General features: G+C 33.5%; 1 long non-coding RNA gene across 1 annotated transcript in view; it reads right to left on the bottom strand.

Moving 5' to 3' along the window:
- Positions 1-201: 201 nt before the first annotated feature.
- Positions 202-27,127, bottom strand: part of LOC143064486 (uncharacterized) — a 54,070-nt gene continuing 27,144 nt past the window's right edge. Inside the window, exon 2 of the long non-coding RNA XR_012975260.1 lies at positions 202-1,726. This is a non-coding gene — a long non-coding RNA (uncharacterized LOC143064486). The remainder of the gene's footprint in view (positions 1,727-27,127) is intronic.

Genomic DNA, 27,127 nt, shown 5'->3' with positions numbered 1-27,127 from the left:
ATCATCTCTTTTGGGTTGTTGACCCAATTTTGTCAATTTAACGGAACTATGATGAACTGTCATACAAGTGGAAGATTAAGGTAGCTACGAAACCAGCTGTTACCTACAATTTTCATCGGAATATACGTGAACCTATCCAGGAATAATTCTTAATTTACCTTGGATTTGTACTATATATATATATATATAATTTAGAAGTACTGAATTTAAGACATTTTTAATTCTGTTAGTATAAAGTTCAACATTCATGTTTGGAGAGAAATGACATCGCTTTATTATCATTTTAAAGTGGGTTCGAGGTAGGCCACCGATCAATAACAAACTTTAGCATCACTATTTAAAATATAATAATACTTAGTCTAATTGATAAGCATCATGAAAAACTTTATTGTCTGTTGAACAAAACTGGAGTTGAGTACCAGAAAACGTATGTATATGTCATACATTTGTCTGAGCACTTCCATTTGTATTGTTCATTACATTATAATAATAAAGCAGTCTTTGTGTCATTCTCGTAGTCCATGTCATTTACATTGAAAAACATTCTTTTACCAATGAAATATAGCATTACCAATGAAATATAGTACCAGCATTACCAATGAAATGTAGTACCAGCAGCATTATAGTACCAGCATTACCAATGAAATATAGTACCAGCATTACCAATGAAATATAGTACCAGCATTACCAATGCAATATAATACCAGCATTACCAATGAAGTATAGTACCAGCAATTTCCATCACTTCGTGTGATTCATTACTAAAACTTTTAGCATCACTATTATTTTAAATATATTAATACTTTGTTTAATTGATAAGCACCATGTTACGTTTTGTTAATCTTTCACGAACATTCTCCCCCATTCGGCAGTTTCCCATATTTGTCGCACCATGTTCTAATGTTAACAAATACAACATCAAGCGATAATCCATCTCCGATATTTTTGTCGTTGGACAGCTGAGAATGTTCTACATAGCCACCTATTTCTTTAAAATAATTTCTGAGTCCCACAAGATTTTTCATTGAATCTTTATAAACTATTTCCTTGCCGTCCCAAACTCTATATTCGATGGTCCATATATCAACAGTAATATCGCCTGTTTTTAATGATTCCTTAATTGTCTCCAAAACGATAAGTTCTGCTCCTTCTACATCAAGCGAGAAATAGTTTATGTGATTAGTATCAAGCTTATCTAACACATTTTGAAGCTTATAACATGGTACACTAACCGTGTACCATTTGCTCAGTTGAGTTATTTGGTTTTTATTTAAATGATCTGCAATGCCACCAAGAGCAGAACCTTGTATAAATGTGGCACTCTGTTGTTCTGAGATACAACCACAAAGTCGCCAAACTTGTCGATGTAACTTGTCTATTTTATCACAAAGATCTGGATCAGCTTCAATCAATAACCCGGTCCATCCATGTTTCCTTTCTAGCCATAACGTGTTAGACCAACGCTGTCCATCGAATGCACCCATTTCAATGAAAAAACCGTGTTCCATTGGAAATATTTCGTAAACAGTTTTGTCTTGTCGAGCTTGTGAGTAGGATATGTCGTTTTCATTTCCTGGATTTTTTAAACTTTGTTCTAATGTATAGTGTTTTCTCCTGTTAGTCTGTCTGTTATGATATATCACAACGATCAAGATACATACAGTGGTTCCCATTATAACCGAAACTTTTGATAGAACAAATCTAGCCATCCGTGAATCTATGGTTACTGTGAAAAGAAAGAAAAAATTCATATACATTATGTTATGAGTTAGCATAAGGGAAAATTTCCAGTTTAAAAATACATTAAGTTTAAAGCAAATATTCTAAATATCTAACAAAAATGTATGAATCAGCAAATTTTTATTTCCGTAACAGCAACATGGGTTTTATAGCTGAATGATTTAGTTTGTTAAAAATGTAACAAAGACGTATAATATACGTCCTTGTATGTAATGATAAAATTTTGCAACGAAATTTTTAAAAGAATCGAGATAAACATTGATGAGATATCTTGATCTACCGTTACTTTTCCATACACTTCACGTCCACTACTTGTCATATTCTGGTGATATGGCCAAATTTAGAACAAAATGTTCAGGTTGATAAGTACAGAGCCCCGCTAAGGACATGCAAAGAAAAACAATTATATTGTGCGCACAACTTAAATATATTGTGCGCACAAAATAATATAGTGTGCGCACAAAATGATATATTGTGCGCACAATTTAAATATATTGTGCGCACAACTTAAATATACTGTGCGAAAAACTTAAATATATTGTGCGCACAACTTAAACATAGTGTGCGCACAACATAATATAGTGTGCGTTAAATTCTTTGACCTTACACATGGTACGGGGCTTCAATGTCTCCTTTTTAAAGTGACAGAATGGAGAAATGCAAAAGGTTTTCTTTTGAAATGGGGCTAGATTACATGGAAATACTCTAGCAAAACATCATCAGTGCATTTGTATCGACTTCGACATGAATACTGAATAAATTACGTTTATTTCGTCTGAAACTTGGTTTACCAACAGATGCGTCGGAAGCCTCCACTTTATATCAGAGTTTATTGGAACGGTTTGAAACATACTTAATTGACAATAGAGCGAGGACACTATCGAACCTATGTAGACTTTCTTGTAACAAATATATAACTACTATTTGCACTTATGCATTATACTTTATTTCTGAAAATCTCAAGATTTTGTTTTGATTGATACAAGACTGACATGTTCCTCAATTCACGACTATGATTTTGTTATGCTTCGTCGACGATAGAGATGGCCATTATATTTAAAAGTCTTTACGTCTGTTCATCCGTCCGTCTCTGTTTATGGTAAATGATTTGGTTATAGTTTATGATGAAGTTTTAGTGTCATCAACTTAAATGAATAATGTGGTTTCTCTAAACATATCATTGTAAAAGTGTAAAGTAAGTCAAATCCACCGAAAATAGCTGAATACACGTACACAAGGTTTTTTTTTTATCATTAAAGATGATTATGTTTTTTCATGATTAAGTACGGTTTTGACCCAAAATGTACTGTTCGTTATTGAAATATGACGGTGTGTTCAGTCTTAGAAATTCACCATGAAGTTATGATCAAATAGAGATAAAACTGAGTACATATATAAATCAAAAGATGCAACATGAGTGCCAATGAGACAGCTCTCCATCCAAATCATAATTTATTAAAAGTTAACAATTATTTGTTATAGTACGGTTTTCATTACGGAGCGTTGGCTCACACCTAACAGCAAACTATAAAAGGCCCAAAATGACTGTAACAAAACAATAAACATATATGAACCATACCAATAAACGACTACCACTGAATAACAAGTTTCCGACATAGAACAATATGCTCATTATGATTTAGAATTTTTTTAAGAGTTGTGTACAAATGGCCAAGCTATAGATTCATTCTGATTAAAAGAAGAGAGGGCAAGAGGTCACTGATAGTATTTATTTGATCGATTTCAATATACAATTTTATGTTCATATTCATTATGAAACTGAAATGTTACGAAGAAATTTAGGAATAGTCAATGAAAAAGTATTCCTAAGTGGTATATTTTAAAAACAAACGAAACAATTTTGATTCAATTTTTCCAAATATGTTCCGTTTTGAGGCATCATTTATTCAAAAACTTGTGGGCCGATTGATCGCGATCGATGCGAATACCAATGAGACAATATAATACATATACACCATAGCTCATACAAATACGGGTTATATTCTTCTCTTATATTTTATGATGGTATGATACGCAACCCCTAACGGGAGGGATTGTGCTTGGTATTCAAATAATTAAGACAGTCATATTCTTTCAATCAGTTTAATTGAGGTGTGGAGCTGGCATGTCAGTAACTGCTAGTAGTCCTTTGTTAATTTATGCATCATTGTCATTTTGTTAAGTTTCATTTGTTACCTATTCTGACATCGGACACGGACTTCTTTTAAACTGAGTTTTACTGTCAGTATTGCTGGTTTTATCTTCATTGGCTAGAGATACAAAAGGAGGGTTGAGATCTCACAAAACCTGTTTAACTCCGCCGCATTTTTGTGTCCGTCCAAGGTCTGGAGCCTCTGGCCTTTGTGTTGGTCTTCTATGAATTTTAATTTTAGTTTCTTTTATATATTTTGGATAGATAAAGGAAGATGTGGTATGAGTGCCAATGATACAACTCTCCATCCAAGTCACAATTTATAAAAGTAAACCATTATAGGTCAAGGTACGGTCTTTAACACGTAGCTTAGGCTAACAGCAAACAGCAAGCTATAAAGGGTCCCCAAAATTACTAGTGTAAAACCATTCAAACCGGAAAACCAACTGCCTAATCTATATAAAAATCGAGAAACACTTAGAAGTTTAGTATGACGTCCATTATCGCTTTTAAAAGGTGGTACCTAACACTACAGGGAGATAACTCTGTAAAGTCAGCTAAACGTTTTAATGACGTGTTGTTAAAGGAATATTAAGCTTCTCAATGATCAAAACTGGTGTTTGTCAAATTGCTATATAACCAGTGTAATTTTTCTGACAAAACGGTTGGTTCAAAATTTTAAAATTTTTTATATTTTTGTTAATGTGTCAAAGTAAATACTTTGTCAAAATTTTAAGAAAATTAAACGAGCCAAATTAATTTTGGTTAAGGTGTTGGGTACCACCTTAACTAGCACATATTTTTGTTTATGGGCCAGCTGAAGCGCGCCTGTGAGTGCGAGATTATCTTGCTGTATTGAAGAACCAAATGTATCTGAGAAACAAACCTTATAAAACATGCGCGCCTTATAATTATTTTGTACATTAAATACATTTAAACTATACCTTATTATCGTTTCTAAAAAATAGACCAATTCTGAGATATTTAAAATTGACCAATAAACCATGAAAATAAAGTCAAGGTCAGACAAATATATATACATTACAATCATTCCATAAAACAAATAAAGTTCACTTATTCCTTATAGTATCTGAAAAACAGACCAAACAAGAATCAAATAACACGAACCATAAATATAAAATCAAGGTCAGATTAATATTACTGCAAGATAGACAATTACACCATACAAACATTCTGTACATCAAATATATCTAGCTAAATGCTTATAGTATCCGAGAAATACACCAAAACACAAAAAAAAATTACTTTGCCGGACCGCTTTACCCTGAAAATGAGGTCAAGGTCAGATGACACCTGTCAAGTTGACATTTAGACATTAAAATCGTTTCATACAACCAAATATAGAAGAACTACATGTATTGCATTTTGTATCTGAGATTTTGTCTAAACCACGAACATTTAACCTCGTTGAATGATCAATAAAATGAGTTCATGGTCAAGTGAAAACTGTTGTCCTAATTTTGGGCGCACACCATATCATATTGTGCGCACAGTATGTTTAAGTTGTGCGCACAATATATTTAAATTGTGCGGATAATATATTTAAATTGTGCGCACAATATATTATTTCGTACGCACAATATATTATTTTGTGCGCACAATATATTTAAGTTGTGCGCACAATATATTTAAGTTGTGCGTACAATATATTTAAGTTGTACGCACAATATATCATTTTGTGCACACAATATAATTAAGTTGTGCGCACAATATATTATTTTGTGCGCACAGTATATTTTATTTTCTTTGCATGTCCCTAGCGGGGCTCCGTACTTTACATAGATATTAATCAAAAATGTTTTATAATTATTTCTTTTACACATCTAAAAAATATATACATTAAATGTTATATAAAAATGTCCATTAGATATTGATTGAATATTGCAAAGAAATATCTCCTCGACATACAATTGTTCTCATTTATAAAACTGTCTATTTAACGTTTTAAAAACATCAGCAAGGAATATTTATTTATTTATTATAAAAAAATATTTACAAAAAATGTTTTTATATTAGCAATCAAACATTGGGATGAAATATTATTGTTAAAATATCATTCATGCATAATTTCTGATGTAAAAAAATGTCTATAAAATATTTTTTGGTAAACATATATATAACCAGTCAATACTATCATGAAAATATTATGTGTTACATGAAGCTGGGTTACGACGGCAACCAATGAAAATCATTATCTCGTGATTTCGAAATTCTCTCTTAATCCACCAAGGGTGGAGAGAGGGAGTGGATCGTAACCATTGTCTTGCGAAGATGACATTTCAGTAAAATAAAGATTTTTGTAATCGGTTCAATCTGTTATCAGAATTGCACAAAGATCAAGAACTTCACATACAATTAAAACTCTGGCTGCCGTTTCATAAAACGATCGTTAGCGTACGTTTGAACGTTAACCAAACGTAACGCTAAAATTCCGTTTCATAAAACAATCGTACTTTGCGATGGTCGTACATTGCGTGTGAATCGCGGACGCTATTTACGTGTGGTTAAACCTGTCGCAAAGCGATCGTTAAATAAAAGATGGCCGTCGCCTTGCATACTTTGGGGTACAACCGTCGCCGAATTTTTAGACGACAAAGGGTTTTCAGGGAAGGACTGAAATCAGTGACAATTTAAATGACACATATTTCATATCTCGCTACCTTCTTGGTAGACAGAGCATATTTAAGTTTGCAGATACGCTTTTACCACGCCTTGAAAGGACGACTTTGGTAAATTTCTCCAACTTTGACCTCCTTTCACACTGACTTTTGAGTAAAGTAAAAGATAATTTGCGTGCTATGTACTTACAATTCATATGTATAACAAGTTATTCCAACAGAACAATAAGAAATATCTGGAACAAACTATTTGTTTGTGATATATGACCAAAACATCTAGACAATAAATTTTATACCCATGTTTACTGTTGACGCTAATAAAGGTGTCTTCTGTCACGTCCGCGTTTTTTGGCAGGGAGTGCTTGTTTGTCCAATTATAATAACTCCGGTTGAAATATTATATTTTTCTTTTTTATTTATTTCGAGGACATTTGAAACAATCTAAATCTATCAGCAGCTGTTAATTAAAAAAAAAGCAGCACTCTTCATGAAGATATGGGAAGGGTAAAAAACTATATTTATAAAAAAAAATCCTTGTTAGATATTTTGATACATGTGCGGGATTCAACATTACGGTTCGTTGGATACCAATTTTCATGGCTTTCGTGGGTACAGTTGAACCAATATTTTAAGTCAACGAATTAATTTTTTTCTATAGGCTTTGTATGCATAAATTGTCAAAACCCTGAAATCAATAGATGAAAAATGAACATAAAATTGGAACTTGAACAATCAAATTTTGGGTATGCAACAACACAGAACGGTCCTAAATCCCATTAAAATTGTTTCAATAGTTATATATAATAGAAAATAGCTTTTGCAAATAGTATTATTACTATGAATATGAGTATGGATTGGTACAATAGTCAAAAAAGGAACAATTACCGAACATAACCTAAATACTGGTGCCTTAAAGTTTCAAACAATAAGAAAAGAACGATATAAACAATTAAAAGAAAGCCATTTAATTTAAACATATCTTATCTGCAAAAGTAGCAAAATGGACATAGATATGAATAAAGAAAAAATATTCTATAATGACGATAACCGAAAAGGAATACATGTTGTACAAAAATCGAAACCCCTTCTCTCGCGATGTTATGCTGCTGTCAGCGTAAAAGTGTAATGTTAACTAAAAAAAAATAATCCATTTATCAGTAAACTACAGAATTAAAAAAAAATCTTAGATGTTATTTCTTGGTCTTCAAGATGAGCTTCTGTCTAATTTCCATAACAATCCATGAAGGTTCACAAATTTGTCATGTCAAAAAATGTAATTCAAGACTTTTAAGTTTCTGTAAATGTGAACTGTAATATTCAAAGTCCATTCATCAGAAATATACCATCATGTATAAATGAAAAAATAATTATATTTTCAAACATTTGCTTCAGACATTTTAAACAATCATTCAGAAACTTCAGCAAAACTTTAACCCTAGACTGTATCTACTTGTTAATTGTTAAAAAAAAAAGTCTATTTACCAGTAGAAAACGAAAAATGAAAAAAAATATTTTTTCAAACATTCACTCTGGATACTGTCTTTTGGTCATAAACAACCTTCTGTCCAATTTCATGAAATTATATGAAGGGCTGACAAAGTTACTGATGTCTCAAACAAACTTTAACAAAACGCCGACTGTACCTGAATGTTGACCCCGACGCCGACGACGTAATCTATTATCGGTATGTCCCGCTTTATTAATAAATTTCGCAGGCTCGACAAAAAGGGTGGAAATACAATGTACATGCATGTAAAATGATAAGACTGGTCTGGATTGGAATGAAAGAATTCAAGAATTCATCATTTTTTAAAAATTGAATGTTTTGAATCGTTGTGTAATTCTGACATAAGACTGTAGAGACTCAAAAATGTATAGTATACATATTTACAAGAGAGTTGTCTCATTGGCACTTATACCACATCTTCTTATATCTATTTTCCTGAAATGTAAGGTCACCATCAACATCCAAGTAAAGCTCAAATGATTCACGCCATTATTCCGACAGCCCATTAGTCCGACAGCCCATTTTTCCGACAGCCCATTTGTCCGACAACCCATTAGTCCGACAACCCATTATTCCAACTTTTTTAGAAGGGCGGTATAATGATTGGGTCAACATTGAGACATTACAATACAAGTATAATATAATTATCATTATATCTCCATTATATCACCATAGGTCTCAGCCAGAATCGGAACCAAAACAAAATAGAAAAAAAAAACAACTAACGGTTTTGAAATCAAATAATAGTATCAACTTGATCTACACAGGACAAAAGAACTTACGATAAAATCATCATTTTCCCCCATAATAGTAAATTTGGCTTGTGTTACAACATTAAAACAAATTTCGAAGATTTATCATGTTTATCTAACTTTTTAAATTCTGACAAGTGCGATCGTTATTGGAAGTGTTGTGTACTTTCTCCGTTTTTCGTGGATTCACATTCCCGAACATGATATTCATAAAATCGCACGGGTGGCGTATTTGTAGAAGCTGGAATTGCTCATCTTTTTTGGAACACATATTTCGTCATATGTGTCATCTTATTTTCTTTGGACCTGGATTGTATTTGTGATTTTGTTTTCAGTCTCATTTTGACTGACGCTAGTGCTAGTTTCAGCGACAAAATTAATTTAAATAAAACTCAGATAAGTGATATATAAGGAGTAGAACGTGTTGCAACCAAAGAGGGCGGGTAGTGTTATCAAATTCTGATATATTTATTTATGTAGTTAATATAGGTGAAACCTCAATCCCCTGAACCAGGCTCAAGCTAGCAGCCACTCGCTAGCAGCCAGTTTTCGGATATGTCTATGAACCCAAAAACTGCATAAGGTTTAAAAGAAATCGACTGCTTTTGACAATTTTTTGTTCCCAAAATAAGTGTTACGATTATTTATTTGAGATCTCCGAATCTCGAGGATACGGTGGCATTATGCGGCTACATGTATGAAAGAACGAGCTAACTATCTTGTTGGAACGACATATAAAGTCTACAGTCTGTGATGCACTGGTTGTCGTTTTTTTCCTGTATATCATATTTATTGTTTGCTTATTTGTTGAAGGCCGTACGGTGACCTAATATTTACGTCATTTGGTCTAGAGTGGATAGTTGTCTCATTGGAAATCATACTGTATTCTTCTTATTGTGACAAGAAGCGACAAGAAGAATAAATTTAGTGACAAGAAAACTTTAAAAAAAAAATATATATTTTCATATACGGGCAGTAAAAAAGTTATTTTCCTTCTTTTTTTTTTTTATTATATTGATAAATATTTCGCTGTCATAATTATTATGCTTTTAATTTGTACATGTACTTGACTGTGTTTAAGAACAATTATATAATTATTTTTTTGTTTAAAATATAATAAACTGACTGCATGGAAAATGCATTATTCGTGAACCAATGTCCACAAAAGAAAATGTTAATAAAACGTGAATATTTTGTTTTGTGTATTGACTCATTAATCTCTTGAAACCATGAATAAAACAATAACAGAATACATGAGTACCTATATCCTATTAAAATAGTTAACAAGCATGAGTAAAGCTAGGTTCACACTGCCGATCAGATCATCTCGATGAACCCGATTATCCAAATTTCCACGACCAAACCCAACCAAATTCTTGATCGTGCCTGTTTACGACTTCTACCCGACCGCAACCAGACTGTACACGACCTTAACTCGACATTTCACGACAACATCAGAACTCCATCCCGACAACAAAATGAATACTTATTCGATAATTCCGATCAAATCACGATCTTTACACGATCTTTACTCGACTAGCTAGACCAAATCAACTTTTTCACGATCTCAGTCTGATCTCGACCAGACCAGATCGACCTGATCGTATATGGGTCGTAGGGATAATCGGGAAATGATCGGGTATGCACAATTGCAGAATAAAAACGTCCGAAACTTTTATTCACCGCCACTTCGGAGTGGGTATTACGTGTTACCCTTGTCCGTCCGTACGTATGTGCGTACGTCCCAACAAAATTAGTTTTCGTTCTCTAATTTTATTTTTGCCTCAACCAAATTTTATGAAACGCCGTATACACAATGCTTATCACCATAAAACACAATTCAAATACAAATTAGGGTGGCCGTTCTTGAGTAATGACCCTTTATAATGTTATATATGCTAGCTGGGGTATTATCAGTGTTCCAATGGACACATTTGGCGTATATTTGGTTATATAAAGTAGAAGGTCCCAGTAAAATCATACATTTAAAATATCAATATAGAAATAAAGCAATTGGATTTGTGGGTAAGGTGGTAAGAGCTTCGAGAGACAGGTTAATAGCTGTAACGGAGCTTGGAGAGTTGAAAAGAAGACGAACAAGAAGGTGAAGACAGCAACGGGCGCCGAGAAATTTAGGTGAGGCAGTGGCTGACACGCCGACCACATGTGAGCAGTATGAGAGACTTGCACTAACTTAACAAAGAGGAACACAACGCTTATAAAAACTTCCTCATAGTGGACACTGATATGTAATGGTAGTTGTATTGTTCTTTTTTGGAAATGACACCACAAAATGAGATTTGTCACTGGATTAGACTAAGTACTTTTGTTAGATAGCAATATACATAAACTTTACCAACGTCTTTCCTTGCATTCTTACATATAAAGCGTACTGTTTGTGTAATATATGTGCATAAGTAAGTAATCAGTATTTTTCATTGATTTGATATCCAGTAGTTGAATGGTTAAAGATACTTTTTTTTCTTTTTGCTGTATGGCAACAACCTACATGTATTTGCTTAAAAATATTGCAAAAAGAGGGCAAACATGTCACATATTTCCCCAAAATTTGTGCCAAAGTAGAATTTCAATCCCATGGAGTGATACCTTTTCTGAAACTGTTTACAACTTTACATATATATATCAAGAGATCAAGAGTGCATTTCTTCTAACCAAAGTTTAGTAAACGTTGTGTGCCATTTGTTATAGTTTGTTTAACGTTACAGTAGTAGAAACAAATGCATCGTTTAATCAGAGTTTGCTGACCCTTTTAGAACTGTCAAAAACGCATGCAAATTTGTTGTTATTTGAACTTATTACGCGGGGAAATAGCCTCCGTTGAAGATGTTATAGACACAGAGGACATCGCTCCTCTATGCATATTTAATTTTATTGACAGTTTTTCATTTTAATCAGATGAATGTATGACGATAGTGATGATAAAGCCGTTTTAAAAAAAGAGTTATGTTCTTGCTTACCATAACTCAAAACATCGTCTAAAATTACTCAAATTTAGGTACATGTATTACCCTCCTTTCTTTCATAGCTGTTATTTTATGAAAGAAAGGATGATAATACCTAAATTTAAGTAAATTTAGACAATATTTTGAGTTATGACAAGTAAGAACACGTTTAGATAATTGATTTAATGTTAGAATTAGAAAGAAACGCATCGTTTGAACTAACATAACGACAAACGACAAACAGTAGACGCATTAGCAGCGAGTGTATAGTTGTCCAAGATTATGCAAACTTTGCAAAAGTATGTTAGAAACAAATGATCGAAACGTGTGCACGCTGAACTGTTTGTATCGCTAGTGTAAGAACGAAATTCGCTCCAAATAAAAAAAATATTTGTCTTTCGTCTCCTTTTTGTGTGAAATTACGTAAAACAGTTCGAATGAAAAAAAAAATAATACAGTAATGTGACTTATAGTCGTTATTAATCGTTTCTATGTTATTTGGTGTTCTGTGAAGATCTGTCTCGTTGGTAATTGTACTATACATCTTCTTTTTTATACTAGTACACACATTTTTGGACAAACGAAAAATACGGACAGACAAAACAGAAAATAGCCCATAAAACAGGTAAATATAATCTTGATCGATGTTCAACCAACTTCGAAAGATAACTTAGGCAGCAACCATTTGATTTTCTGGGGGGGGGGGGGGGGGCTATGGTTTTTTTTGGAAAAAAAAGTTTGTTTCCAGTTTTTGGAGAAAAAAATAATTTGTTTTTGATTCTGAGAAAAAAAAATTGTTTGTTTCACCCTCAGCTGCCACTATATGTAATGCTAAAATTGAAAGAAAAACATTGTTTTCGACTTGTCGCGAAAAAAATAGATTGTTTTTCGCCGCAGGCGAAAAAAAAAGTTTGCACAGAAAAAAAAACCATAGCCCCCCCCCCCCCCCCCCCGAAAATCAAATGGTTGCTGCCTTAGTCGTCAGCAGTCTAATAATGAATGTTATTGCACAATTACTTTCATATTTGAAAAATCCGCCGGTGCCAAAATTGCAGGATATTCTACCCTTCCGGAACACCTGAGTTTATACCAGCTTTTTGTTGGGTTATATGTTGCTTAGTTTTTAGTTTTCTATGTTATGTGGACTGCTGTTTGTCTTCTCGTCGGTTTTCGTTTTTTGCTATGACTGTGTCGGTTTGTGTTCGACCTTTGAGTTTGATTCTTTCTATGGTGTCTTTTGCCTCTCTTTTAAAATGTTACCTCTCCTTGCAAAACTTAAGACACGTACTGTACATGGAGGAATTTGTGTACAGTTATATATGATGTTGCCAATATATTTTTGCGGAGGCAGAGTTATGAGAGTTAATCAGATCTGCACACACTTTAGAGAATCGTGTAGCAGTCATGTGTTCTCGTGTATGAGCGAGTAGAGATCGAAGAGTGGTCGAATGTGGTCGCAAATGGATCGGGTATTGGTCGAGTTGGTCTGGGATAAGATAAATATAGAAGTCGCAGTGATCTGGAAGCGATCGGACATTGGTCGAGTTAATCTGGAAATGATCGGACATTAGTCGTGCAAAGGTCGAAATGATCGAATACTGATCGGTAAAATTTGTGTATTCCGACCAAAATCGATCTCTACACGATCCTTTCCCGATGAATTCGACCACTTCTCGTCGAATTCTCGATCTCAATCGTTGTGCGGTCGTGGCAAAATCAGGTCGTAGTAGAAGCGAAGTAAAAGCACACTAAGATCGTAGTAAGATCGCAAAGGTCGCTGTACCATCGTAGCGAGAGCGTAGCGAAAGCGTGATTCTTTTTGAAGAGACTGCGCTACGATCTCACAGCGACGTTATTACGACCTCATTACGACCATCACGTTCTCACCACGACCCAAAAACGCTTCCACTACGACTATACCACGCTGTTACCTCAACTTGCAAAAGTTAAGACACGTTCTGTACATGGAGGAATTTTTGTACAGTTAAAAAAATGTTGCCAATATATTTTGGCGGAAGCAGAGTTATGAGAGTTAATCAGATCTGCACACACTTTTAAAGAATCGTGTAGCAGTCATGTGTCTCGTGTACGGCTGAGTAGAGATCGAAGAGTGGTCGAATGTGGTCGCGAAGGGATCGAGTATTGGTCGAATTGGTATGGGATAAAATAAATATAGAAGTCGCAGTGATCTGGAAGCGATCGGGCATTGGTCGAGTTAATCTGGAAATGATCGGACATTAGTCGAGCAAAGGTCGAAATGATCGAGTACTGACCGGTAAAATTTTTGTATTCCGATCAAACTCGATCTCTATACGATCCTTTCCCGAGCGATTCGACCGTTACTCGACGAATTTTCGATCTCTCCTAGAGTAAATTGCTTCTCGATCCTTACTCGAATGTTTTTGACATGTCTCGGGTAGAAAGTCAGATCGATAAAGAGCAAGGTAGACTATCCCGAGCATGCTTGTCGGTTGAGTCAGACTAGTCTCCCGATCACGTAATTTGTCTTGACCGGGCTTAGTCGAGTTGATCTGATCGGCAGTGTGAACCTAGCTTTATGATTGATTGCTTGTTGTTTTCTGAACGTTCAGTGGTAATATTTCATGCAGATTAATGACAGAGAATAACTTTCAAACAATAGTTTTGATGCTGCATGCCTTGTCGTTGAAAAAGATTTTTAAAAGTCCAATAAAAATACCTATAAACAAAACCAGGACAAGAGAGAAAGAGAGAGAGAGACGACAAAAAAAAAACAACCCAAAAACAGCATTATACCAGATATAAAAATATTTTCCATAGATTTTTTATTCATAGGAGGCAGCCCTCCCTCTTTGATGGTTGGTTGTAGCATATTGATCTCACCGACTTTTTAATTTTAAAAGAGACCACTAAAATCGACTTACTAAATAACATCTCCTTGTTGATAATCTTATACTAGTAATATTATCCATTCTTTTCTGTTTGCATATCAGATATTTATTTGATATAACCCAAGATATATCATATGGTTTATAGAATAGAAAATAATGAACCCCCCCTCTAAAAAAATATACAAAAAACAAATTGGCAATAAAAAAAAAAGAATAGAAAATAACGGATTCTTCTGAATAATACATGTATTTTAATTATTCAGCAATGATAACATTTTATACCACTGATAAAACAATTCATGACAAAGGTCAGACCAAGATAACTGTTGACTTCAAAAAGCTCTGTTACAGTGATAGTGAGAAAAAATAGATAAAAAAGCCAAGTGATAAATTTCATGCGTCTGAAGCGCCAATTTGGATTTTTCTTCATCATTTACGTTTAGCGCAGAATATTTGGGTACTCGCGAATACAACCTAGTTCTAGTGATCGAATTTTTATTCTATCAGATATCATATTTTTTTATGTCGCTAACATGTTTAACCCCGCCACATTATTTATGTATGTGCCTGTCCCAAGTCAGGAGCCTGTAATTCAGTGGTTGTCGTTTGTTTATGTGTTACATATTTGTTTTTCGTTCATTTTTTTATATAAATAAGGCCGTTAGTTTTCTCGTTTGAAATGTTTTACATTGTCTTATCGGGACCTTTTATAGCTGACTATGCGGTATGGGCTTTGCTCATTGTTGAAGGCCGTACAATGACCTATAATTGTTAATGTCTGTGTCATTTTGGTCTCTTGTGGACAGTTGTCTCATTGGCAATCATACCACATCTTCTTTTTTATATTACCAACAGCACTGTCTCTGTTATAAAACTGAACGTTCAGCTTCTCAGTACTAGTACCTCATATCACAAATCAAATATGATGAAATATATCTTATGCCATCTTTACTTCTGTTTATTATCCGAGATATTTAAATTAAAACGAAGAAACTAACATAGTTTTTCCCCGTTTAATTTTTTTCAGATGCTATCAAAATTAACAAATAGTATCCTTTATGCAGTTCAAAAATTGTTACTTGGTGTCTTCTTATGTCGCCTGAATTACAATTTCTGTAATTTTTCTGTAATTTATATATTTGCCGTTCGTAATTATTAACTATAAATATGTTTATACGGCATGCCATACTCGATAAAAGTGCGGACGTGATAGAAAGCACTCTTTACCAAAATGTCAACGGAGATTACATTTCACGAAGGTTACATTTCGATTATTTCGTTATTTATCAAACATAACTGAAGATAGTAGTTGTATTAAAATTAAATGTTGTAGCCGATATCGGATGTAGAATGTATGTCCAAAATTTGGGTAGGTTTAACATAGACCACTCGCATTCCACGGAGATCATGTCAGTGTCATGTGAAAATTCTCAACTAGTTTAGGACTTGCATGAATCATTCTTAAAAAAATAGAAACAATTTTATTAAGTCTACCTTGTTGGAGGATTTTTTTTTACTCTCTGTCGTTTAAGTACTACCATTTATTTCTCCAACGATAGAGAGTGCGATACCTGGGATTCCCGTTCTAAATATAAATAGCGATTGTCTAGCGATCGAAAAATCGAACGATTCGTCAACGTTTGCTTTATGAAACGCACGTACACGTAATCGTTATATAGTCGTTAGTAACACGTTAAAATCTACGTTAGTCGTTATTAGCGATTGCTTTATGAAACGGCAGCCTGAATTCTTACTTTCTCACACTTCACGCCAGTCCATATTACAACAATATTATACTGCATTTACGTTTTTGTTTATCGTTTGTATTACACATCTTACATGCATTCTTATTTTGTTTTTCGTCATTATGGTCGCTTAGTCTTTTTCTGACCAGCAGTAAAGCGATTGCCAAAGTGGGGCGTCCGTTTGGCTGTGTGGGATGTACAAGTTGGCAGCCACGTCCGGTCAGAGTGGGGACGATAAATCCGATGCTTCGTGTAAAGAGGGTACCAAGCTTTTTGCACGTTAAGAATCCTTGCAACAACTCTTTGAAGGACCCATACGTGGCCTGTTGCAAGGTAAATTTCTGTCCTTATCCAATATACCCTCGCGTGAAAAGTATCAAGCTTGTACATTTTATACATGTACGTGTATATGCAAGAAAAACTGAGTCACAGAAATCACTTATCCATGTCAATGTTAAGTTTTTAAAATAATACAACAGATTCTAATAATATGACTTTAATTTACTATTTTTAAGGTCTTTCCTCTACGCGAGGAAAGACCTTATTGTTGTTTTTAATTCTCATTAAGGTCTTTCCTCTTCGCGAGGAAAGACCTTATTGTTTTTCTCCTGTTTTTTTTAAGGTCTTTCCTCTACGCGAGGAAAGACCTTATTGTTTTTCTCATGTTTTTAAGGTCTTTCCTCTTCGCGAGGAAAGACCTTATTGTTTTTCTCATGTTTTTTAAGGTCTTTCCTCTCCGCGACGAGGAAAGACCTTATTGTTAAGGTCTTTCCCCTACGTGAGGAAAGACCTTATTGTTTTTCTAATGTTTTTTTTTCTTCCAACATTTTTTTGACATGCCCTCCCCCCGTTTCTATTGAAGTCATCAAGACCAAATATTGACCGTCGATAGATCTCATCATGACGTATTACCAGATGAGGCTGTGTAGGATTTCATCATCCCCTTAAAGCATTTTTTTATTTGCATTTTTCTTAAAAATTATTAGAGATAGAATAGAATTGAAAATGGCAGCATGTACAGGAACAGATGGCAATGTTAATAAACATAAACGATTAGTAGGTTATTTACCCTGATAAGGAGTTATTCCCCTTGAAAAATTATACATTTTTGGAAAAATTTATTTCGAGAACCGGAAGTCGTGGAGACTTGCATCTTCGCTAGCCAAGGGTTACGATCCACTCCCGCTCTCAAGTGGATCGTAACCCTTGGCTAGCGAAGATGGGAGACTTGGGACCTGCACCAATATTCTTTAATTCATGTGACCTTTAATTTGCACTCAAGGTCAAAGGTCACCAAGTGCAAAAAAAAATTACGCTGCAATTTCAAGCTTGCATATTAAGAAAACGATAAGAGCTTGCTGCATACTTACAGCGTATAAAATGTTCCTCTCGATGAGCTCTACATTTTATACACTGTCCAGTCGTAAAATGTCTGTTCCAATGAGAAGAAATTTTGTTCCCATCGAAAAAATAAATGTTCCAATGGGAAGAGAAATTGTTCAAATTGGAACTTTAAAGTTTTCCCATGGGATTCTAATATTACCATGGAAAATGTACTTTTAATCTGCTGTGGTGTGTAATGTGTAATACTATGCAGTGATCGGAAGAATTGAAATTATTAAATATAAGATAATTTGTAAAGTTTATAATTGTTTTAAAGTATGTATTATTGTTAAACTACAAACGTGACTTTCTATATGTACATGCTTTGGCTTAAGGGATGTTCAAGTTTATGACAATTGCTTTTTTCATTTAGTGACATGTGGTCATCGTGTTGTGGCCAGTTAATTAAACTAAAATAGTTTTGCTTTAATTAACCGAATGTAAGTACAATGGACCAAAAGTAGTGGTCACTGTTTAGAACCATTTTATTTGTGGCTTTGGGCTTTCTAAAAGTTAGTATCATGAACAAAATTCTTTCTAAATAAAAGACACGTTCGTAGTTGTCTAAAAGAACTTTCCCCATTAAGACAGTTCAGATTGTAACTAGGCACTGAATAAAAATTAGTTCCTCTTTAGCCATTGGATTTTATAGTGCCACAGTTGACAACAGTGACATGTTGGGACATATGGGGAAATAAAATTGTTTTAATTATCTATATCACTTAATTGGACAAAAAATACTTTTGGTTTCTTGGAAAACAACAAAGTCAGTTTTGTATATTCCCGCACAGTGTTTTAAACTCTTTATCGGGCTTATATCCAGTTGAAACTAATCTAAAGCGATGGACCATGTTCTTATAGACGGTAAAAATATTGGTACAATTTTTGATTGTTTACATCTGTCTCCATTACTTGTCATGCTATGGCTTTTTTTAATGTAAGGTGCATGATATAGGATTTTTGCGTTTGTAAACTTAAATTATAGTACGGAGCTTCGAGATATTTGTATACTTTTGAATTCATTAAAAGACAAATTTTCACAAAACGTAGGCGCAAATAGATTTGAATCTTTTAAAATCCATAGAATATAATTCATCAGAAGATAAAAGACAAATATGCCCGTCGCAACTATTTATTTTTAATCATAAAAAAGACAAAGTCGGAAACACAGTCGTTTAGGCGTGTTCGAGTTGTCTGTTTTGTCTAGAACACGTATACAAGGGTTGACGTATCCGTAAACATGTATAACCCCTCCCCATTCTTTATGTGCCTGTCCCAAGTCAGGAGCCTTTAACTCAATTGTTCTCGTCTGCTGCTGTATATCATATGTTTTTGTCGGTTACTGTTTTGTACATAACTTAGGCCTGTTGTTTTCTCGTATGAATATTTCATTTTGGCTTCAGATCATTTTACGTTTATATATAATTAAGGCTACATGTTTATTGTAAAAATGCACATCACCAAAAAAATGTAATATATTGTTCAAGTGAAATACCTTTCTTATGAGTCATAACACCATAAAATCAACAAAAAGCTTCGTGCTTCTATCAATGCTAAAAGCTTGTATTCAGTTCAGGGCCCGTATGCATAAAGCCACTTAAGTTAAGATTTTCCTTAGTAAACACTTAAGTTAAGGAAACTCCGCCCTTTTTATCTAAGTGGTATGCATAAAAAAATCTTAAACTAAGTATTTCCTAAGTAAAATCTTAGTTGTTTTAAGTCACGCCCACAAAACTTAAGTGGTATGCATAAAACTCCTTATACTAAGGAAACGCCTAAGATAACACTTAAGTCTAAGGAACCTATAGAGCTACCTTACATTTTCAAAAATAGTTAAAAATCAGTCGAAAGTATGCGTTTTTGGCAGAACATTAATAGGTTACCTACAATTTAATAGATTAAATAACTATATCAGTAATAAAATACTAATTATTCGTTTATTTATTGCTAAATATTAACGATCATCGTAATTTTCTTCAAATCACGTATAAACAACAAATCAAGAGATAACAGTGGGTAGTTATATATACTATTTCCCAATCTCGTTGTTATGTATGCTGAAAAGTACTCAGTTTTTACACTCATGTAACTCATGGTAACTTTTTTTTCTTTTGTTAAACCGGTACGTGTGCACGTTTTCTTTTTAAATTGTTAAAATACACCGCGCGGTGTCAATTGTCTCACCGTAAGTTAAAACCGAATTAAGGAATGAAGAAAGAGCATGCAAAACCACATTTTATTTATATGTGTGTGGTTTTTTTTTTTTTTTTTTTTTTTTTTTTTTTTTTAGGGGGGGGGGGGGTGTCATTTGAATTTTCAATTTAGTTTTATTCTAAAGATGTAGGGCATAACCTAATATTTTTTCACTTACAGGGACAAAATCGAAAAGAACTACCCAGAGGTGGATTTTTTTCATAAGGGGGATGGGGGAAGCATGGACCTCTATTTTGTTGAAACAATTAGATTCATTGTTTAGAATCACTTTAAGGCACTCAGCAGTCCCTAATTCTACACCCCATGGAATGCCACGTTTATATAAGGTATTTATGATACCGTACTCGTATTAAATTTTTTTTTTTATATATCCTTATATATTCAGTGAGATATATTGCGGTTTCGAAAATATTGCTAAGTACGTTAAGATGTTGAGAATATAATTACTGTAATAATTTGTTTTAGTAAAGACTGTAGGAGTTTTGAAAAATGCCTTAGTTTGTATATGGATTTCTGGAAAAAAAATTGTACCCTCCCCCTTTTTTTGTTAAAACCTTAAAAAGCGTTGTCTTATATGCGCCAATTGTTCATCATTATACTATGTTACGTTCTATTGAATTGTTTTACATACCAATATCAATTAACGCCAGCTCTTTAAAATAAAAGCATGCGTTGATCAATAAATTTAAATAATCATAACAAACTTTTACACAGATGAGTACACAGTGTGGGAACGGAACTGTACGGTTTTCTAATATTTTGGTCATTCGGGAGACTGTCAAGCGGTGCTCCGACATTCGAAAAATAACAAGTTGCTTGATGGAAACTTTGACGAACTCTTATGTTCCTATATAACGTTTCTGCTTCAAGTTTTGATAGCTAAAACATTCTTTACGTAAATATGAACCAATAAAATAATAAGAAAGATATATGCATCGAAACGTTTTCCTTAGAATGGTGGAGCTCCGTGTAAAACAATCAAAATGGTCAGACAACATCGATCAAAAATGTCAAATAAACATCGAAAAATCAATGTTTGCTACCTGGATTTTCACATGTACCTTTTCTGATATATAGTCTTACCTGTCTGAAAGTTTCAAAGCCATTGTCCCAGTAGAAATCCAAATATATTCATTTTCTCCATGTCAGATATTTTTATTGACTGTACAATCGCTCGCAAGTTGACTGTAATATCACTCGGAGCCTTCCTGTACAATCACTCGGAGCTTTTCTTTTCATCGTTTGGCCAACTAGACTACTCCGAAAGGAGGGTAACCTACTTAACCTTCTTATGACTAGCTAGTCAATGCATTTTGCTGTAATAGTTTCTAGTGGCATATGACTAATTATAACTCTTAAGTAGATAATGCTAAACTTCTTCTGCCACATTCATGATCAGTTTATGTTTTCCATGATACTTTTGTCATCTAAATATTTATTAAAACTACTGCAATCCAATACAATATATGTCTGGTATGATTTTTCTCTCCTTTTTCTGTTACGATTTTTGGTATTGTTATCGATTTTTGTTTTAACCTAAATTACACACTCAAAAGTGTTAATGATTTTTGAACGTTTTATTTGAATGGCTGCAGCCTGCATTACCGGATCTGGTATGCCGGGGAGAGGGAGTTTTTGGTGGTTGAAGCCTATTTTTTTTTCGATTTTTATGGTGTTCCGTGGTTTGGATCCCCCTTTGTAGAAAGGCGGGATCCGCACCTGGTCTGATATCGTCAATGATAGTATGATGATCCGATTATTCATCTGATTTTTATAGTTTGGTCTTGTGCTGTGATAGTTTTGGGGAGAAATGAGCGCACACAAACATTTTTACCCTTGCCAAATTCTTTATGTACCTGTTTTAAGTCAAGAGCTCGTAGTTCAGTGGTTGTCGTTGGTTCGTGTCTGTCATATATGTTTTTCGTAAATTGTTTTATTATGAATTAGGCCGTCAGTTAAATTCGAAAGGTATTGATTCTTATTTTTCTTTTCTGGACCTTTTATAGCCGACTATAATTGCTTAAATCCATTTATTTTTTAACTTTGACAATCATATCACATCTCCTTATTTTTATGTTGAAAATATGAATGTGGTTTGATAAAATGTTGTTTTCCCTAAATAAAAACAACTGTTTCGTTCGTTTGTCGGATGCTATAGTTGGGAATATTAAAAAGTTCCTGAATCGTGACATTGATATAAAAAAAAATGTTGAAGAATTTTGTGTTTTCTCTGTCTTTCAGATAACAAGTCCTCTCCCATCCTTGATAAAATTTAATTTTACTGGAGCTTTTTCTACCAGTAGCTACATGTATAGCTTGTAATAAACAGACATCTCATTTGTAATTATACCACATCTTCTATTTTAATATCATGTTTATTGACATAAACGTGTCTTTTCTTGGGTCAGTGGTTAGCTACCACAATTCCACATTCGAATTCCTTGTTATACCAAATTAAAAAGTGTTAGGTATGTGTAGATACACCCGATAAGAGAGGCTAAATTTCACGATAAAGCTTTGCTTTGAAATTTAGTTCATCCTATGGTGTATCTACACATATAGCCAATCACTTTTTTATTTGGTAAATGACATGTGTCAAAGTTCTCAACTGATATCACAGGAAAGAAAATATGTTACAATGAAGTTTCTTGCTAAAAGTGTGAGGTATCTAACATACACCACATGACCATTTTCAATCTTCTGGTAAACCAATCAGAGGATCGATATGGAACTGTGGTGTATGTGTCGATTCCCTCACACTTTTTCAAACAAACTATGGTACATATCAAGTTACAATATCCCGATCCTGTGCTGAAAAATTCTTTGTTGTATTGTTCAAATATGTATTTATTATTTTTCTAAAATTGCTGGTGAATAATATATTAAGTAAAATTCAAAATATGCCAATTAACTTTCCAGAGAATCTTTTCGGTATATATAAATATTTATTTTGTACGAGGATTATTTTCATTTTTATTTAAGATTAGATTCTTTACATATTTTGTACTGTCCTTTTCTTTTTGTCTTGTATACTTATTCAGTGGTTGTTTGTTTATGTGTTACATATTTGTTTTTCGTTCATTTTTTGTACATAAATAAGCCGTTAGTTTTCCGAAGTCGTTTTCCATTGTTATTTCGGGACATTTTAAAGATGACTATGCGGTATGGGCTTTATTCATTGTTGACGACCGTACGGTGACCTATAATAGTTGGTAATTTCTGTGTCATTTTGGTCTCTTGTGGAAAGTTGTCTCTTTGGCAATCATACCACATCTTCTTTTTTATGTGTAGTGTACACGTTTTGTTTTTGTCTCTGATATAGTCACCTTAATAGGGTTCCTTGATAGAATCTTAATTGTCAAAATGACTGGTTTTGTGCTTATTTTCACTTCAAATACCATAGATGAACAAATAGGACAGCAATACACAACCAATACAATGCATATGCAATGTATTTAATAAATTTGGCCAAGCAATTCTACAGGAAAGCTCCAAGTGATTTACAGGAAGGCTCCGAGTGATATTACAGTCAACTTGCGAGCGATTGTACAGTCAATAAAAATATCCGACATGGAGAAAATGAATATATTTGGATTTCTACTGGGACAATGGCTTTAAAACTTTCAGACAGGTAAGACTATATATCAGAAAAGGTACATGTGAAAATCCAGGTAGCAAACAATGATTTTTCGATGTTTATTTGACATTTTTGATCGCTGTTGTGTGACAATTTTTATCGTTTTACACGGAGCTTCACCATTCTAAGGAAAACGTTTTGATGCATATATCTTTCTTATTATTTTATTGGTTCATATTTACATAAAGAATGTTTTAGCTATCAAAACTTGAAGCAGAAACGTTATATAGGAACATAAGAGTTCGTCAAAGTTTCCATCAAGCAACTTGTTATTTTTCGAATGTCGGAGCACCGCTTGACAGTCTCCCGAATGACCAAAATATTAGAAAACCGTACAGTTCCGTTCCCACACTGTGGAGTACATGTGATGATAATATGTCTCGGTTATTGTATAGAAAGGTATATACTATGAAAATTAGAGCGAGGGGCTATGCATGAACTATTTGTCACTGGACATTAGGCAACCAATTATCGACCAATTTATGACTAAATATATCAAATTGCTTTATTAATAATTTCCCTTCAAAAGATTCATGGTTGACTCTTTTTGTGTACAAAGTAATTGCATGGAAGATAAAGGATTACACATTTTAGATTGAGTTGTACTTTAATCAAGGTATAAAGCACCATTATTATTACTCTTTATGTTATAGTTATTGACCAAGCAAGTCGGTATATAGAATTTAATCTGCACAGCTCAGGTGACCCTTATCAACCCGAACGACGAAGGAGTTCAGGTTAAAGGGTCACCCTGAGCTCGTGCAGATTAAATTCTATATACCGATTTGATTGGCCATTAACTGTTTTAACACATGACGTCATTAATTTGCGTGAACGTTTTAAATGTGGACGATATTTCGCAATCCACGGAACCTAGGAAAGCTTATTGTAGGGTAAAGAAAGGGGGAAATACGACTTCATTGGTAAGTTTAAAATTGATAACTTTTGTTTGGGTTTAGACTTATTGTAAAATTGCGATTTAAAGGTAGACCTTTTTTTCAATCTTTCTGTTAAATCTATTCCCATTTTTTATTTAATAAGTGGCAATTAAGACTTTGACAAATTGAGTACTTTCAAATCGTTGTATGAAAAAAAAACATAACTGAAAGGGTTATTGAGTTTGGATTAATTGCTTTTGAATTTCTTTCCATCAATGACATGCTTTAATAGAGAAAGATAAACCGAGGAAGATGTTATATTTCCTAAATTTTAAATGTTGAATAAAAAGAAAATACGTTTCTTTTTCCAATCTTTTACTCCCCCTCCCCCAAATTTCTTTGTATCTACTGTACTAATTTTTAAGACACGTCCATCTAAATGAAGTCTGCTTGATCTCCAGCTAATCTCCCTGTTTTAAAACAAAATTAAATATGACCCCCTTTAAATTCGATACCAAAATATGGGTAATAGATATTCAAAAAAGTCGTTAGCTATTCCATTGAGTCTAAAACTAATCCAAATAAGATTTCTTTTATTCGGATATTCTTAGATACATTTCTTTTTTGGTGGAAATTACCAAAAACTGTTTTAACAATCTTTCTGACTTTAAAACACTGATTTAAGATTTATGCTGTACGTACAATTTAATAAAACATTTAGAGCTAAGATGAAAAAAAGGAATAAGAAACCTTTCTTTTTTCCAATTTTGAAGCTACGATGTTTGTTCCAAGTTCAATTTTGTCGTAATTTAATTTTCAAGGCAGATTCGGAGGTGGGGACTAACATGTCGTTAACCCTAGGATTGGACAAAGTATCATGTTTTGCCATAAAATCGTCAAATTATTTTAGTCTCGCTACACTCGGTGATATATTTTTTTAATTTGATAGAATAAAGCCCCTTTCAAAATCAAGGAACCGCCCCTAAAGGTTAAAATAGATTTGAACTGTGCAGTATATCTGAGGTAGTTAATGCACACCTTTGCTGTGCATTATCCAGATTATAGAACAGTAAGAACAAAGAGATTTTACCCATGTCATGTGTTAATTAAATGAAAGAAACTTTTTTAATTGTCAAAACAAAATTTAGATCAAAAGATTGATTAGTAGGATGTTAAAAATCTGTTTGAAAACTAATTACAAACTATTTAGTTAAATTTGGAACACATCATTTATTTCAAAATAGCCAGTAGCAATTTTTGTTCTAATATCTTGATTACAATACAATGAAATCTTACCCTTGTGGTCATTCATGCGTAGTTACTTAGTACACGGAAAAAGTATGTACTATGAAAATTAGAAGGCAAATTCAAGCAATTTGATTGGACGAGAAGCTGTAAGTATGTGCTAAATATATACGGTAACTAGAGAAAGGTTCCGATTTAAGTATTCCTTAGTTAAGTGAAGAGTTAAGTTAGTTTATGCATACCACTTAAGAATTTTACCTAACTAAGGAAATTCTTAGTGAAATCTAAGTTTAAGTAATACTTAAGTTAAGATGTTTTATGCATACGGCCCCAGGCTATTTGTAATTATCGTCCACGCATTTGTCAAAATTGAGGCATGATAACTATTTTATGCATTAAATGTACTGAAGAAAAGAAAAAAAAACAGCCGGACACACCACACTGTTCAATAGCACCCCTTAAATTTTATTCCAGCTGACAAGAGACTTAGTTGAAACATATTTATTCATCATCAATACAAATATATAATCATACAAAATACACAATAATAACAGGATTCGGAAACAAGCTATATAAAGCTTATATTATTCCGTTTGAGGAGGCTTGAGAGACTTAACTAACCTGTTATTAAATCTTTTATGTATAACTTCCACAAAAAAATGTGTGAGTGATATCTAGGATAACTTTTCTTTAGACTCTAAACAATTCTTAGGTTGCCTTCTGCGAAGATTTTAATAAAAAAAAAAACTCCCCCCCCCCCCCCCCCCCCCCCGCCTGACAGCCGATAAGACAAAAAAATAAATTGACTAAAAGAATAAAAGTACATTAAACGATGCCTTATAGCTACAAGGTGCATTTGTCTTTTCAAATAGAACTTTAATGTAGAGGACCGTAAGGATGCAATTTGGATAAATTTATCGATTTTAAGAGCTAAATTGACAGCGCGTCATCAATATAAGATAAGATAAGATCTTTATTCCAATTAAAAGGTACATGAAGAGCAGTAATCATTACAATGTATATTTGTATACAATCGAATTCATTTTCAAGATTGTAAAAAAAAGACTGCGTTATTGATAAGTGTTATTTTAAACATTGATGGAACACTGATTAATAATTTATTTATTGCATCCTACCGTTTATCTTATGCTACTATTGATCAATTTATGTGTGTGTAGCCTGGGATCCTTGCTCACTACTCGCCGGTAGTATTAGATTGGGTCAGGATACCAGGATAGTTTTTTCTGTGTTTGTAGCTTTCATTATTACACATGTCACATGATCATCCTGATACATACATGTATATCACCTAAAGGACTTGACATTTTGTTTTACAATTCTTAAAAATATAGTTACAATGATATTGTAACATCATATATTACATGTGAAACTTTGTTTTGTA

This window comes from Mytilus galloprovincialis, chromosome 2, assembly GCF_965363235.1.
Source record: "Mytilus galloprovincialis chromosome 2, xbMytGall1.hap1.1, whole genome shotgun sequence".
Taxonomy (NCBI): Eukaryota; Metazoa; Mollusca; class Bivalvia; order Mytilida; family Mytilidae; genus Mytilus; species Mytilus galloprovincialis.
Note: the sequence above shows the minus strand (reverse complement) of the source record. Positions and strands in the feature narration are given on the sequence as shown.